Below are 17,292 nucleotides of genomic sequence, written 5' to 3'. Positions count from 1 at the left end.
ATTGCCGGCCATTAAATGGGCCTCAGAATGGCTCCGGTATTCCCTCCTAGGAAGGACATTCAGGCCGATCTCCCACCATGTTCCTCTGATGTGTCCGAGACAGAATAACAGGAGAGACACCAGGAGAACCCGCTGGGACCTGACACTCCGAGAACCAGAGTTATGGTGGAGTATAGACCCTTCCTGAGATACTCCTCCCTGGGAACGGTCATACCTCCGTACTCCTCTCCTGTACATACCCATCACTGTCATACCTCCGTACTCCTCTCCTGTACATACCGATCACTGTCATACCTCCGTACTCCTCTCCTGTACATACCCATCACTGTCATACCTCCGTACTCCTCTCCTGTACATACCCATCACTGTCATACCTCCGTACTCCTCTCCTGTACATACCCATCACTGTCATACCTCCGTACTCCTCTCCTGTACATACCGATCACTGTCATACCTCCACACTCCTCTCCTGTATGTACCGATCACTGTCATACCTCCGTACTCCTCTCCTGTACATACCCATCACTGTCATACCTCCGTACTCCTCTCCTGTACATACCCATCACTGTCATACCTCCACACTCCTCTCCTGTACATACCCATCACTGTCATACCTCCGTACTCCTCTCCTGTACATACCGATCACTGTCATACCTCCACACTCCTCTCCTGTACATACCGATCACTGTCATACCTCCACACTCCTCTCCTGTACACACCGATCACTGTCATACCTCCACACTCCTATCCTGTACATACCCATCACTGTCAAACCTCCGTACTCCTCTCCTGTACATACCGATCACTGTCATACCTCCGTACTCCTCTCCTGTACATACCCATCACTGTCATACCTCCACACTCCTCTCCTGTACATACCCATCACTGTCATACCTCCGTACTCCTCTCCTGTACATACCCATCACTGTCATACCTCCGTACTCCTCTCCTGTACATACCCATCACTGTCATACCTCCGTACTCCTCTCCTGTACATACCCATCACTGTCATACCTCCGTACTCCTCTCCTGTACATACCGATCACTGTCATACCCCCCATACTCCTCTCCTGTACATACCCATCACTGTCATACCTCCGTACTCCTCTCCTGTACATACCCATCACTGTCATACCCTGTTTATCACCCCCACACCAGTTACAGTTACAATTTCCCGCCAGTTCCGTCCCGTACGTCCTGACATTTTGGGGGGATTTGTACCGTCCTGACATTTGGGGGGAATTGTACCGTCCTGACATTTGGGGGGGATTTGTGCCGTCCTGACATTTGGGGGGGATTTGTATCGTCCTGACATTTGGGGGATTAGTACTGTCCTGACATTTGGGGGGGATTTGTATTGTCCTGACATTTGGGGGGATTTGTACCATCCTGACATTTGGGGGGATTTGTACCATCCTGACATTTGGGGGGATTTGTACCGTCCTGACATTTGGGGGGATTTGTGCCGTCCTGACATTTGGGTGGGATTTGTACCGTCCTGACATTTGGGGGGATTTGTACCGTCCTGACATTTGGGGGGATTTGTGCCGTCCTGACATTTTAGGGCCCCAAGAAATGAGATGGACCATCAGTACATCAGGACTGATGCATTCCCAGATCCATCCCATGGTCTGTAGTCTCTATGACTTTAACACAGAATAAATACCCTGATTTGGGTGATTTTACCAAATATCGCAGAATCTGTTTTGGTGTAAATTTATGAAGAAAGATTATTTATTTACTAAGTTTTATCCCAGAAACTAAGAAATACATTTGTTTAGAAATTGTAAGTTCCGTATTTTTCACTTATTTAGTAAATATGGAGCGGCCGGCCCTGTATTCCTCCCCCTCCCTCCCGTTGCCGCATTAGAATACCGGGCCGGCCACTCGGTTCTTCTGTACAGCTGATGCTTCTCCTCGGTCCAGCGGTGTCCTCATCACCGCTGGTTTCACCTGCCGTCTTCTCTCCCCGGCGCCGGCATTCTTAGTGTGGACACCCGGATGTGACATCATGTGTCTTCACAGCCGGCTGCACATGTGTGAAAAGCACTGCTCTTTGTCAATGGCCCCGTAGTCTTCTTGGACCTGTCACATGTCCCACTACGGGGGGGGGGGGGGGGGGGAGGACAACCTCCGCTTCCGATCGCATAGGAAATCACAGCGGAAGTGGGAGATGGTACCTGCCAAATTCGGGCACCCGCTTCCCAACCCCCCCCCGCTCCCCAAAGGTCTGCAGTCTCTGATCATCTCCTGTACTGTGTCCGCAGTCTCCGGTCATCTCCTGTACTATGTCCGCAGTCTCCGGTCATCTCCTGTACTGTGTCCGCAGTCTCTGGTCATCTCCTGTACTGTGTCCGCAGTCTCTGGTCATCTCCTGTACTGTGTCCGCAGTCCCCGGTCATCTCCTGTACTGTGTAGCGTAGTCTCCGGTCATCTCCTGTACTGTGTCCACAGTCTCCGGTCATCTCCTGTACTGTGTCCGCAGTCTCCGGTCATCTCCTGTACTGTGTCTGCAGTCTCCGGTCATCTCCTGTAGTATGTCTGCAGTCTCCGGTCATCTCCTGTACTGTGTCCGCAGTCTCCGGTCATCTCCTGTACTATGTCTGCAGTCTCCGGTCATCTCCTGTAGTATGTCCGCAGTCTCCGGTCATCTCCTGTACTGTGTCCGCAGTCTCTGGCCATCTCCTGTACTATGTCTGCAGTCTCCGGTCATCTCCAGTACTGTGTCCGCAGTCTGTGGTCATCTCCTGTAGTATGTCTGCAGTCTCTGGTCATCTCCTGTACTATGTCCGCAGTCTCTGGCCATCTCCTGTACTATGTCTGCAGTCTCTGGTCATCTCCTGTGCTGTGTCTGCAATCTCTGGTCGTCTCCTGTGCTCTGTCTGCAGTCTTCACCCAGTGTCCTCCACCCCTCTCTGCCAATCCCTCCACTGGCTCCCAATTGCTCAACGAATAAAATTAAAAACATTAACAATAACATATAAAGCCATTTATAACTCCACCCCAAATTACATCACCGATCTTGTCGCCAAATATCACCCAAACCATACTCTCCGCTCCTCACAAGACCTCCTGCTCTCTAGCTCCCTTGTCTCCTCCTCCCATGCTCATCTCCAGGACTTCTCCAGAGCTTCCCCCATCCTCTGGAACTCTCTACCCCAATGTATCGCCTACTCTGCTCACTTTTAGGCGATCTCTGTATAGTAGATGCAGAGTGATAAGATCTGGATTCATGGAGCTGTGTTATTCCCACTTCTGCCTTTGTCTTTGTTCGCTCCACTACATTGTCTCTTTCAGGATTGAGCTCCTCCAAACTCATTAATTCTTCCAATGACCTTTTGAGTGTTGCACCACTTTAAGAGAGCAATATATTTAACTCACAGTCTTTGATAATTCTCATAAGCAACATTCAATTGCTGGATAGCACCCTCTAGTTGTATTGGCTCATGAGATTGTTGGGAGAGAGCAGACATGCATTTAACATTATTATTATTATTATTATACAGTATTTATATAGCGGCAGAAGGTTTGCTCAGTGCTATACATTGTAGTGGGGGACAGAACATGAGACAATGCAGTAACAAAACAAAACATGAGGGGTTCGAGGGCCCTGCTCTTTCAAGCTTACAATCTAGGATCTAGGCCGTAACCTCTGCAACCTTAACCCTGCCCCCCTCCACTCTACAGCTGATCAACTCCACGACAGCATCCTCCCCCTGTCCTGCCCCGACTTGGCTATGACTGCCTACAACAACGCGCTGTCAACAGCCCTTAACTCACTAGCGTCTTTAACCACACGCAACATCAGACCCTGACCACTCCAGCCCTGGCAGACTGATCACACCAAAACCCTCAAACGACACAGTCGTGCCCTGGAGCGACTATGGCGCAAAACCAAATCCCAACAAGCCTTCACCCGCTACTAATCTGCCTTCCACACCTACACCTCCTCCCTCCACACAGCCAAACAAGCCTACTTCCTGACCCTCATCAAGGCCCTCTCCTCCAATCCTCGCCGACTCTTCTCCACCTTCGACTCTCTACTCTCGCCACCCCCACCTCCACCCAGCACCTCACTCACTGCCCTTGAGATTGCCAATCACTTCAAAAACAAGATTGACACAATTCGCAAGGACATCGCCGAAACTCACACGCCCTCTCAACCTGTCCCCTCTCACACAGCTACCCCCTCATCCCCCCTCCCCCTCGACATAACCCGCAGGGACTTCATTGCTGCTCAAACTCCTTCCAAATTCGTTCCTCCTCACTCAACTACCCCCTCATCACCCCTCTCCCATGGCCCCACTACTGCTCTGACCTCCACTTCCACCCCACCCTACATTCCTCATACTGAAGCCCCCCAACACTTCACGCCTTTGACCTTTCTACCATCGAGGAAGTCTCCAAGATCCTCTCTGATACCCGGCTCACCACCTGCCCCCTCGACCCTATCCCCTCACATCTCCTACGACCTCCCTCCCCCTCCATCCTACGCTCCCTCACCCACATCTTTAATCTCTCCCTCTTCTCCGGCACTTTCCCCTATCCTCTGAAACATGCACACATCACACCCATACTTAAAAAGCCCTCCCTGGACCCCAATTACCCGAACAACCTCAGACCCATCTCCCTGCTCCCATTTACATCCAAACTCCTCGAGGGCCTAGTCTACACCCGCCTAAGCTCTCACCTCAACTACAACAACCTCCTCGATCCCCTACAGTCCGGCTTCCGTCCCCTACACTCCACCGAAACTGCCTTACTCAAACTCTCCAACGACCTGCTAACCGCCAAAGCTAATGGCCACTATTCAGTGCTCCTACTCCTCGACCTCTCTGCGGTCTTCAACACAGTCGACCACCCCCTCCTCCTCAAAAAACTACACTCCCTCGGCCTCAGAGATTCTGCTCTCTCCTGGCTCTCATCATACCTGTCACAACGCTCGTTCAGCGTTACCTATAATGCTACCGCCTCCCCCTCACTCCCCCTCTCTGTTGGGGTCCCTTAAGGTTCCATCCTTGGGCCCCTTCTCCATCTACACCTCCTCCCTTGGCCAACTCATACACTCTCACGGCTTCAACTACTACCTCTATGCCGATGACACACAAATCTATCTCTCAACCCCCCACCTCACCACCTCAGTCTCCGCCCAAATCACACACCTGCTGAGCGACACATCTGACTGGATGTCGCTCCACTTCCTTAAACTGAACCTCTCCAAAAGCGAGTTTCTTGTCTTCCCCCCAGCCCGGACACCACCCCCCATTGACTTCTTCATCACATCCAACAACGCCACCATCAAACCCGCCCCGCAGGCCAGAGTACTTGGTGTCATTCTGGACTCCAACTTATCCTTCCAGCCCCAAGTCCAATCTTTAACAAACTCGTGCAGACTCCACCTCCGCAACATTGCCAAAATCCGCATGTTCCTAACCCCAGAAACCACTAAACAGATCATCCACTCCCTCATCATATCACGACTCGATTACTGCAACTCCCTCCTCACTGGCCTGCCTCGCCGCTGGCTATCCCCGCTTCAGTCGATCCTGAATACGGCTGCCAGACTCATTCACCTTTCCAACCGCTCCATCTCCGCCATCCCCCTCTGCCAATCCCTCCACTGGCTTCCGATTGCGCAACAAATCAAATTCAAAATCCTAACACTGACGTACAATGCCGTCCACCATACTGCCCCGAACTACATCACTGACCTAATATCCAAGTACCACCCAGCACGCACACTCTGCTCCTCACAAGACCTCCTTCTCTCTAGTTCCCTGGTCTCCTCCTCCCATGCCCGCCTCCAGGACTTCTCCAAGGTGTCACCCATCCTCTGGAACTCCCTGCCCCAACCCATCAGATTATCACCTACTCTCCTCTCCTTTAGGCACACCCTGAAAACCCACCTCTTCAGGGAAGCCTACCCCACCCCCTGCTAACTTGCTGACCTCCTCCACTCTTCCTACCACTCCATCCCCCACAGCTATCTCCTCCTGTGCCACCATCCCCTCCCTCCTAGATTGTAAGCTCGAAAGAGCAGGGCCCTCAATCCCCTCATGTTTTGCATTGTATTGTTATTGTTCTGTCACATGTTCTGTCCCTCTTTGTAATGTACAGCGCTGAGCGAACTATTGGAGCTTTATAAATACTGTATAATAATAATAGGAGGGAGGGCATAGTGGCACAGGAGGAAGTGGCTGTGGGGGATGCAGTGGTAGGAGGAGTGGAGGAGATCGGCTGTTAGGTGAGGGTGGGGTAGGCTTCCCTGAAGAGATGGGATTTTAGGGTGCGCCTTAAGGTGAGGAGGGTAGGTGACAGTCTGATGGATTGGGGTAGTGAGTTCCAGAGGATGAGGGAAGTCCTACAGTCAGGCGTGGGAGGTTGAGAGCAGGGAGCTAAAAAGTAGGAGGTCTTGTGAGGAGCGAAGATTACGGGTTGGGTGGTATTTGGGTATCAGGTCGGTGAGTTAGTTTGGGGCAGCGTTATGAATGGCTTTGTATGTCTGTGTTAGTAGTTTGAATTTAATGCGTTGGGCAATCAGGAGCCAGTGGAGGGAATGACAGAGGGGGGGTGGCAGAGGCGGAGCGGTTGGTGAGGTGGATGAGTCTGGCCGCTGAGTTCAGGATAGACTGAAGCGGGGATAGTCTGTGATGAGGTAGGCCAGTGAGAAAGGAGTTGCAGTAGTCCAGATGTGAGATAATGAGGGAGTGAACGAGTTGTTTAGTAGTGTCTGGGGTTAGGAACGTATGTATTTTGGAGATGATGCGGAGGTGGATCCTGCATGAGTTTGCCAACAATTGGACATGGGGTTGGAAGGACATGTTTAAGTCTAGAGTGACACCTAGGACTTTGGCTTGCGGGGTTGGACTGATGGTGGCGTTGTTGGTCGTGAAGGAGAGGGTGGGGGGGCGCGGGCTGGGGAGAAAATCAGGAGCTCGGTTTTGGAAAGGTTCAATTTGAGGAAAAGGAGCGACATCCAGTCTGATATGTCGTTCAGTAGGTGGGTGATACGGGCAGAGACTGAAGGGGTGAGGCGAGGGGTGGAGAGGTAAATTTGTGTGTCATCGGCATAGAGGTGATAGTTGAAGCCGTGGGAGTGTATCAGTTTGCCGAGGGAGGAGGTGTAGATGGAGAAGAGAAGGGGCCTGAGGACAGAGCCTTGGGGGACCCCAACAGAGAGGGGGAGAGAGGGGAGGTGGTAGCATTATAGGTAACGCTGAAGGAACGTTGGGATAGATAGGATGAGAGCCAGGAGAGAGCGGAGTCTCTGATGCCGAGGGAGTGTAGTTTATTAAGGAGGAGGGGGTGGTCAACTGTGTTGAAGGCTGCGGAGAGGTCGAGGAGTAGGAGCACTGAATAGTGGCCATTAGCTTTGGTGGTTAGCAGGTCGCTGGAGAGTTAGAGTAAGGAAGTTTCGGTGGAGTGTAGGGGACGGAAGCCAGACTGTAGGGGATCGAGGAGGTTGTTGTCATTGAGGTGAGAGCTTAGGCGATTGTAGACTAAGCGCTCGAGGAGTTTGGATGTGAATGGCAGCAGGGAGATGGGTCTGAGATTGTTCGGGTCATTGGGGTCCAGGGAGGGCTTTTTAAGTGTGGGGGTGATGTGTGCATGCTTCAGAGGGGAGGGGAATGCACTGGAAGAGAGGGAGGGATTAAAGATGTGGGTGAGGGAGTGTAGGATGGAGGGGGAGGGAGGACGTAGGAGTTGTGAGGGGATAGGGTCAAGGGGTCAGGTGGTGAGGCGGGCATCAGAGAAGACCTTGGTGACCTCCTCGATGGTAATAAGGTCGAAGGTGTGGAGTATTGAGGGGGCTTCAGTGTGAGGAATGTTAGGTGGGGTGGAGGTCAGAGCAGTGGTGAGGCTGAGGGAGAGGGGTGATGAGGGGATAGCTGTGTGAGAGGGGACGGGTTTGGAGGGAGTTTGAGCAGCGGCGATGTCCCTGTGAATTGTATCAATCTTGTTTTTGAAGTGATTGGCAATCTCAAGGGCGGTGAGTGAGGTGCTGGGTGGAGGTGGGGGTGGCGAGAGTAGAGAGTTGAAGGTGGAGAAGAGTCGGCGAGGATTGGAGGAGAGGGTCTTGATGAGGGTCAGGAAGTAGGCTTGTTTGGCAGCGTGGAGGGAGGAGGTGTAGGTGTGGAAGGCAGATTTGTAGCGGGTGAAGGCTTGTTGGGATTTGGTTTTGCGCCATAGTCGCTCCAGGTCACAACTGTGTCGTTTGAGAGTTTTGGTGTGATCAGTCTGCCAGGGTTGGAGTGGTCGGGGTCTGATGTTTCATGTGGTTAAAGGCGCTAGTGAGTCAAGGGCGGTTGACAGCGAGTTGTTATAGGCAGTCGTAGCCAGGTCGGGGAAGGACAGGGGGAGGATGCTGTCGTGGAGTTGATCAGCTGCAGAGTGGAGGGGGCAGGGTTAAGGTTGCCGAGGTTTCAGCTGGTAGTAGTATGGCATTTGGAGGGGTAGGCATTAGAGGACGAGGAGATAGAGAAGGTAAAAAGGTTGTGGTCATAGAGAGGGAAGGGGGTGTTTGTGAGGTTGTGGGGAGCGCAGTGGTGGGAGAAGACAAGGTCCAGGATTTTACTGTCGGAGTGGGTGGTGGATTGTATGCACTGTGCAAGTGCAAAGGAGGAGGTTAAGTGGAGGAAATGGGATGTGGCCGAGTTGTCGATGTTAACAGGGATGTTGAAATCCCCAAGGATGATGGTGGGTAGCTCAGAGGAGAGAAAGAAGGGTAGCCAGTAGGAAAAGTCATCAAGGAAGCGGGATACGGGTCCAGGAGGCCGGTAGATTACAGCAATCTTCAGGGGGGGTGGGGAGAATAGTCGGATGCAGTGGGCCTCGAAGGAGGAGAAGGATAGAGGGGGGGTTTGAGAGGACTCGGAAGGTGCTCTGTGGTGACAGAAGCAGACAAACCCCACCATCTTTACGACCATTGGGTCTGGGTGAGTGGGTCCAGGTGAGACCTCCGTAGGAGAGTGCAGCAGGCGAGGTAGAGTCAGTGGCCTGGATCCAGGTTTCTGTGATCGCTAGGAGGTTGAAGGAGCGGGAAACAAAGAGGTCGTGGATGGCGGTGAGCTTGTTGCACACCGATCGGGCATTCAGGAGTGCACATGAGAACGGGGGGTGGTTTTAGGGAGCAGGGGGACAGATACTAGGTTGAGGGGGTTGCGACAGGATGTGGAAACGGGAGGGTGCTGTGTGGGTGAGTGAGGTGGTGGAGGGCCAGGGTTCGAGGAGATGTCCCCTGCGGTTAGGAGAAGAAGGGTGAGAAAGGTGGCATGGGAGCAGCATGTGCAGGAGCGTGTAAGTCTACCAGTGGAGGTGTTCGGGTCAGTGGGAAAGTGGAGTATTAGGAGGCGGTGGTGGGTGCCATAGAGGGGCGAAGGAAGCAGAGAGGACACAATATACAGTTGTTTGGGAGGAGCAGAGGGATATAGAGAATAGATTTTGGGAATGGAGGAGAGGAATATGAGGAGGAGTGGAAGAGGCATTTTAGGGAGGTGCACGGGGTGGTGGATAGGAGTGGTGGGAGGCTTGGCTGCTGATAGTCCAGAGTGCAGAGGTGTATCTCGTCGCTGTGTCTTCCGGTAGCTGGAGTTTAGGGAAGAAGGGAGAGGGGATCGGATGTGGATGGATGGTTTCCAGGGGGGCTTGACTGGAGACAGTCTGGCGTGCAGTGAGGTTTCTCGTTGTGGTGTCTTACATCTAGGGTTCTAGTCTTTAGGTCAAGTTGAGCTGGGGTCGGTGTGAGTGGTCCCTGCGTGGTCAGATCTGGAGCATTGTGCTGCTATTTCTTGTCCTTTGGGTCGAGCTGGGTTGGGGTCGGCGTGAGTGGTGTCTGGGTGGTCGGATCAGGAGCATTGTGTTGCTGTATCTTGCGGGAGGGTGCGCGTGCTCTTGCGGAGACTTGCTTGGCAGGGTTCAGGGTCCAGGTGGAGGTCCCACGTAGAAGGATGAGGGTTGGTGGATGCAGGGGATGCTGTAGGGAGCCTTGGGGATTTGCTGCTCTCCGGGTGGAGGCCTGGGCACCTGAGCCTCAGGTTGAGCGGCCGCGCCAGGGTAGTGGTCATGGGTGGTGCTGGGGTCGGGTGGTGGTGATGCCGTGCTGGATCCTTTCGGGGGCTATGGGAGCCTGGTCTTGCAGGGGTGGCTCTTGGTGCCGGCAGAGAGGTCCAGGGAGTCCGCTGGGGTGTTCGTGAGGCGGGGGGATTGCAAGTGTGCGGCCGCACCAGGCCACAGAGTGGTGTTCCCAGGTGGTGTGGTCGTACCAGGCCGGGAGGTTGGTAGAGTAGTGGTGATGCCGTGTGGGGGCCTTCCGGGGGCTGCGGCTGCCTGGGTGGTGGTGCTGCCATGTGGGTTGCCTGTGGTGGTCTTTGGAGCCTTCTGCGCTGCTATGGCCCCCTCTAGGTGCTGGTGGCATCCCCTAACAGTGCAGGCAGGACAGGAGCTGGTGGCTTTCCCTCTAGTGTAGGCAGGGTAGATGGGAGCAGGAGCTGGAGGTAGGGGCTCTCCCTCCCTGTGGCGGTGGCTTCCCTGGGTACCTGAGTTGGTGGTGGCAGCTTCGGTGGGGTGATGGCTGCTTCCCCCTCTCACTGGAGAAGAGTGGTGGTGTGGCGGCGTCCTGGTTCGTGACGGTGGCCGGCAGGACAGACCGTGGGTTCGCAGGCTGCGGTAGGCCGCAGGTTTTTCGGAGCTCTGCCGGAGGGACTGAGCACCCCTCCTGGGTGTCGGCAGGATCTCCGGTGGGGTTCCAGATTCTGCTGCCAGCGGGTGGGCGCTGGAGTTGGTGATCATGCGGCCGCTCCGGATGCCATTTTGGCTGCAATAATCCAAGCAGTAGCTGTCGGGTACAGTCCTGAATGTGTCTGCAGCCAGACCAGTTAGCTTGCTGCTCAAAATGGGGACCCGGTCTTGGGCTGCTACACCATGGATGGTGCACAACCGTTCAAAGTCCTGAAAAAATCTGTCAATATCCCCATCCACCTCCGATAAAGTTTTAACAGCAGCGTAGGGAGTTTTCTTTGGTCCGGTTGCAGTCTGGAGAAGGCAGGAGGTAATCCCCTCCCAGAACGAGCCCTCAGTTGATGTCCGGGAGTGACTAAGCTGCAGTTGGGTGACATCGTCCAGGGCCTTAGAAATCTGTTTCGGAGGTGGGAGAGCTGCCGAACAGAGCCAAACGCCACTCCACCTCTTGTCGTAAATCTGAATGGTATAGGGGTCTCCGTACGGTGCTAAGTGGGCCTGGCGTTTCAGGGGCCAATGAGCTCCTCTGTTCCTCCAACTCCTCTTGTGAAGCAGAGTTCACTTCTGGTGGAGCAGTGTTCGCTTCAAGCGTAGTGGAGTGTGCATCAGGTAAAGTGGGGTGCGCATCCATTTGGTTCAGGGCCATAATTTCGTCCAACAGTTCCTCTCTGGTCTTGCAGCCAGCGATACCTCCCCGAGCGACAAGCAGGCTTTGGAGAGCTGGCTTCCGAAGGTCCCGAATATCCATCTGGCTGAGCAGGGACGTCTCCGTGAAAAAGATGGGGTCCTGGTTGGTGGTTTGGACTTTCTCTGCAATGAGAAAGATCCCACCGCTGCCAACCAGTTGTGAAGGAACCGTTCTGCCTGGGCTTCCTCGTGCAGAGCGATGCATCTCAGCCAATGGTCCCCTGCAAGTCTTCCAGTGTTCTGCCAAGGCAGGTATTAGAGCTCAAAACCAATCCTTCCCTGCTATCCCAAACCACAAGTCGGAACTTTGTGTAGGGTGAAATGAATCAATCTTTATACAGTTCAGTATATACAGCTTCACCCCCTTCCCCACCAGACAGCCTAGCACCGAGTTTTCCCCACCCACAACAAAACCCTACAACCCAACAATACAGTATGAACTCTATAGAAGTGAAAGATTACAAGGTCACATTTCCCTAAACAAACCGTGTAGAATGTCTGTCTACATAACAGCTGCTAAACATATACAGCTTTACCAAGGGGAGAATGAGAAGACCATTTACCAAGAGGAGAATGGGAAGACCACTTAACAAGGGGAGAAAACCAGAACAGAAAGGGCAAAATGTTATCGCAAAGGGATGGTTCGTCACAATGGCCCAAACTGATGGCAGAGTCCGACTGGTTGTGTTGTCAGCCTGCTGATGCATTTCGGGGACGTGTCCCTTTCCTCAGAGCTGATGCTGACAAGAGTTGATGCCCTAATATATATATGTGTGACCAGTGCTGCCTATAGCAAAGACCTCTCCCCTCAGGTACCTGGTCCCTGCCCAGATTACTGCATTCATTTCATCCAAATCCCTGACTTGTTTCCATGGCTGCTATGAAGCAGTTACCCACCTTCACATGTGGTGGACCTGCCCGCTTTTTCAAACGTATTGGTGCAAAATATTCCATATGCCTACAGTTCTTTATGAAGAAGTTACAGTATAGATATCCATCCGGCCACTGCCTCATTTAATAACAAGCCCCAAGAAGTATACCTTATGGTGTGTCTCCAAGCTATGGATGGAAGGAAAGGGATCACCCCACCGGCAAGTGAGAAGAAGGGAGCATGAGTCAGAGCGATTCCAGTGTCAGCCAATACAAGTAAAGGGATGGATGCAGTGTGACCAAGCCCTAGTGGGCGGGGTGAAATGCATCAGACGGCGTGGCTAGAATGGCAGCTGAGGCCATTCCTCAACACTGGACTGGGGTCGGTTGACCAGTGTCCATTCCATTACTTGCATAAGGCCCAAGAAGTGACACACTGGCAATTCAAACTACTCCTGTAGGTCACCACCACGGCTAAGCAAACCATAGCGAAGGCCTGGAAATCCCCCCACCTCAATACCACTGAAACTAAGAATAGTGTCACTCGAGCCACGATACATGTCAAAGTAGAAGCCGTCCTATTAGACAGAGTGCATAAAAATGAACAACTATGGCAACCATGGGTTGACCATTTCCTACCCTCAAACTCTGATGAAACCTTACTCTCTTTGTAGTCCTGAGTCCATTAGGTAACCCACTACTCAGTTGCTACTCTATACAGGCACACACCCTCCCCCCTGGGGACCTCCTCTCCTCCCCCCTTATCTGTACCCCTTTCTTCACTACTCTTGCTCTTATCTCTCCATTGCTCTCTTCCTTTTCACCTTTCCTCTCATTAGCTCTTTATCCCTTATGGGTTTTTTTCCAATTGGGGGAACCTACACTATCAGTTTGAATTTTCAGTGAGGCGGACAGGTCACCTACTCGTCTGCCACTGATATCTGCATACAGGTTGAAGTACTAAATCTATACTCCCACTGTGAGAGTACCAGAAATGATATTATAGAGTATATAACATGTTTCAGTCTCTACATTCACTCCTCCCTTGATACTATAGCACTGTTATCTCTTGCTGAAGTTAAAGCAGAGCTCCACCCAAAAGGGGAAGTCCTGCTTTAAGGACCCCACTCCCCAATAAGAACTGGCACCTTTTGAGGGGGGGGGGCGTACCTGAAGTTGACAAGTACTCGTTCCCACTTCTGCTGCAATCACCTAGGTCAGGGGTGGGCAAACTGTGGCTCTCCAGCTGTTGTGGAACTACATTTCCCATGAGGCATTGCAAAGACCGGAAGTTACAAGCATGACTCCTATGACTTGCAGAGGCATGATGGAACTTGTAGTCCTGCAACAGCTGGAGAGCCGCAGTTATCCCACCCCTGACCTCGGTGATCTGTTGTCCTCCCCCCTCCCTCCCTGTAGTATTCTGGGACAGGACCATTCACAAAGCACAGAGATACTCACTCTTGAAGCTGCAAGCTGTCACAGCTGGGTGCCCACTTTGAAGATGCCGGCACTGGAAACACAGGGCAGCCGGTGAAATGGGCTGCGGGGAGGACACCACGAGATTGAAGGACAGGTAGGTGTCTATTTTTTAAAAGTCAGCAGCTATTGTTTTTGCAGCTGATGACTTTAATTTTTTTTTTATTTTCACTGGAACTCCACTTTAATGTACTGTACAAATTACAACCTGTACGTTACCTCTAAGGGTTGTACCCCTTCTGACTTACTGTTGGTGAGTCCTGCAATCACATTGTTATGAGCTCCTTGTAAAACTATTATCTCTTTCCAATAAAATCTATGAACAAGAGAAGATACGGACCCCACAATTCCTCTATATGCTCCACAATTCTCCCATGTGGACACCTCGTAAGTGGTTCTCCAGTATAGACTCCCAGTTTGGGGAACTCATTTAGAAGAAGCCATCAGCTAAAATTAAACTCCCTACTCTACAGTATGGTGAAGACCAAGGAGGCCTAGCAATACCAAATGCTAGACTTTATTTTATAGCTGCCCAACTTCAACATCTTACCAGGTGGGACTTAGTAGACACATTAGATCCCATCTGTCGATTGCTACTTCCATCAGATACAGATTTCACATCACTCTTACACTTGTTAATGGGCTTCAGATGGCACCAGTGGGAAAGGCATGATCTCTCATATATTTATTCCAGTCTTTTGATTCTTACTCGACTTGTAGAAGGAAATGGGAGACAGAAGATAAATAGAGAAAATAAGAGATAGTAATGGGAGGTGATTTTGACCTCCATACCTCTCATCTCTCTGTCCTCTTCACAGAAACTCAGTCATTTCTTTTGCATAGATCTTTCTGGACCCCTGTTCAGCTAGGACAGGAGGGATTTCCCCTTATGACCCCAATTGTAGCGGTGATGTCGGGGATTTGATACATGTTTTGGAGATGTCCAAAATTATTCAAAAAGTGGAACGATATGACCAGCATTATAATGTTAGTATTCAATATTCCTCGGGTGTGCCTCTTGATCTCAATAGATGAGGAATTATTTGCAAATACTCCTATTATAAGTCATATAGCAATAGTGAGGCTGCTGTTTATTGACCATAAAAAATATCCCGATCTTGGCTATCATCTCAAACTCCCAGCAGACAACAGTGGATTGAGCAGGTGAACTCCACATTAACATGTGAAAAACAAAGTTGCTAACGTTGTAATGTCCCCAGCAGATGTATGTCTGGCAGAACTGGCTGGATACTCCTTGTTCACTTCTAGTTAGTTCTTCATAGGCTTTTAAAATCTTAGCTCTTTTAGCCCCATAGAAGAACGGCCAGTTGTATCCTACTGAATGGTGACTACATGGGAGACTGATACTTGGGGTATGATCCTGTAGACACAGGCCTCATTGATCGGTGTCAGCTATCTATGTATGTACTGGGGGGAGTTACTTGCCGTGTACAGCTGAATTGTTCTAGGTTGTTTTCATCTTTTCTCTGTTCATTTGTTTATAAAAGGTAAAAGTGACACCATAGACAAAGCAAGTTATTGTTCTGTATGATCTGTAACAGTGCCACAACTGCCTATACGTGAGAATGTATGACTCCATTGTCTGGGCTGAATGTTGGGAATACTGTGCGCACTTATAAACTTTATTAATAAAAGTATTTGATTAAAAAAATACTGTAGATAATGCTGTACATATTCTTTCTATTCATAAGATATATTTAGTAATGAACATTAAAAATAGAAAGAAACTTTATGTAGCCCTTTATATAGAATTATTTTTTCTTTCTGAACAGGTGGATTGATGAACCAAGTTTTTGGGACATTTTGGTCTTCATGAATACAGCTGAGTCACATGGAAAATAAAACACGTATGTCTTAATTGACTGAAAGTCTTTACTGCAGTTCACTGGAGGATTCACACGGGATACAAGTCATATCTGTGTTCTAAAAGTCATGGTTTGGATCCTCTTCCACATTGATCCAGCAGGAGAAAAGTAATTTCAGTGTTCTGGAAGTGACAATGGCTTTACAATAACGTCCAACCCAAATATACATAAGAGGAGTCATTTCATACTACTTCTTGTTTGTAGATTTTAGAATGGAGAGAAAATATAGCACACACCAGAAGGTTCACAATGGAGGGAAGCCATATCCTTGTTCTGAATGTGACAAAACTTTTATAAGAAAGAGTGAGCTTATAGTACACCAACGAGTTCACACTGGAGAGAAGCCATATCAGTGTTCTGAATGTGATAAAGCTTTTACACAGAAGTCATATCTTATCTGTCACCAGAGGATTCACACTGGAGAGAAGCCATATCAGTGTCCTGAATGTGATAAAGCTTTTACACAGGAGTCACATCTCCTTAGACACCAGAGGATTCACAGTGGAGAGAAGCCATATCAGTGTTCTGAATGTGACAAAGCTTTTACACAGAAGTCAAGTCTTCTCACACACCAGATGATTCACATTGGAGAAAAGTCATATCGGTGTTCTGAATGTGATAAAGCTTTTACAGTGAAGTCAGATCTGATCACACACCAGAGGATTCACACTGGAGAGAAGCCATTTAAGTGTTCTGAATGTGAAAAGGCTTTTACACAGAAGTCAAGTCTTCTCACACACCAGATGATTCACATTGGAGAAAAGTCATATCGGTGTTCTGAATGTGATAAAGCTTTTACAGTGAAGTCATATCTGATCACACACCAGAGGATTCACACTGGAGAGAAGCCATATCAGTGTTCTGAATGTGATCAAGTTTATTCACAGAAGTCAAGTCTTAACACACACCAGAGGATTCACACTGGAGAAAAGTCATATCAGTGTTCTGAATGTGAGAAAGCTTTTACAGTGAAGTCAGATCTTATCACACACCAGAGGATTCACACTGGAGAGAAGTCATATCCGTGTTCTGAATGTGATAAAGCTTTTACAGTGAAGTCAAATCTTATCAGACACCAGAAGAGTCACACTGGAGAGACATATCTGTGTTCTGAATGTGATAAAGCTTTTACAGTGAAGTCAAATCTTATCAGACACCAGAAGAGTCACACTGGAGAGAAGCCATATCCGTGTTCTGAATGTGATAAAGCTTTTACAGTGAAGTCAAATCTTATCAGACACCAGAGGATTCACACTGGAGAGAAGTCATTTTAATGCTCTCAATGTGGCAAAACCTTTACAGCTAATGCCGGTCTAATCTATCACCAGAGGATTCACAAATTTCAGCATAGATTAAATTCTGGAAGAAAAGAGATATTAAAGAAGTTTCAGGTGTCACAAGTTAGTTTCACATCCCCAATGTCATCCCACAAACTAGAGTAGAAGGGAAAAGATAAAATGATACTTTTTCAAAAAAAATCTTTCTTTTTTAGACAAATAGAGCTTTCTTTTGATTGTATTTAATTACCTGTGGGTTTATTTTTTGCTAAACAAACCAAAAACCACTGAAAATTTTGAAAAAATTATGCACTTTGCCTCTGGGTGCAGTGTACTGAAATGTTCATTGTGCCAAG

The 17,292-nt window shown here is 49.9% G+C and overlaps 1 pseudogene; it reads left to right on the top strand.

Moving 5' to 3' along the window:
- Positions 1–17,092, top strand: part of LOC149469377 (uncharacterized) — a 74,304-nt pseudogene extending 57,212 nt beyond the window's left edge.
- The last annotated feature ends 200 nt before the right edge of the window (positions 17,093–17,292 follow it).

Source organism: Staurois parvus, unplaced genomic scaffold (assembly GCF_062004578.1).
Source record: "Staurois parvus isolate SC_StPar_1 unplaced genomic scaffold, SC_StPar_1.0 ptg000072l, whole genome shotgun sequence".
NCBI classification, from domain to species: domain Eukaryota; kingdom Metazoa; phylum Chordata; class Amphibia; order Anura; family Ranidae; genus Staurois; species Staurois parvus.
The sequence above is the reverse complement of the archived record's forward strand: the minus strand, read 5'-3'. Positions and strand labels throughout refer to the sequence as shown.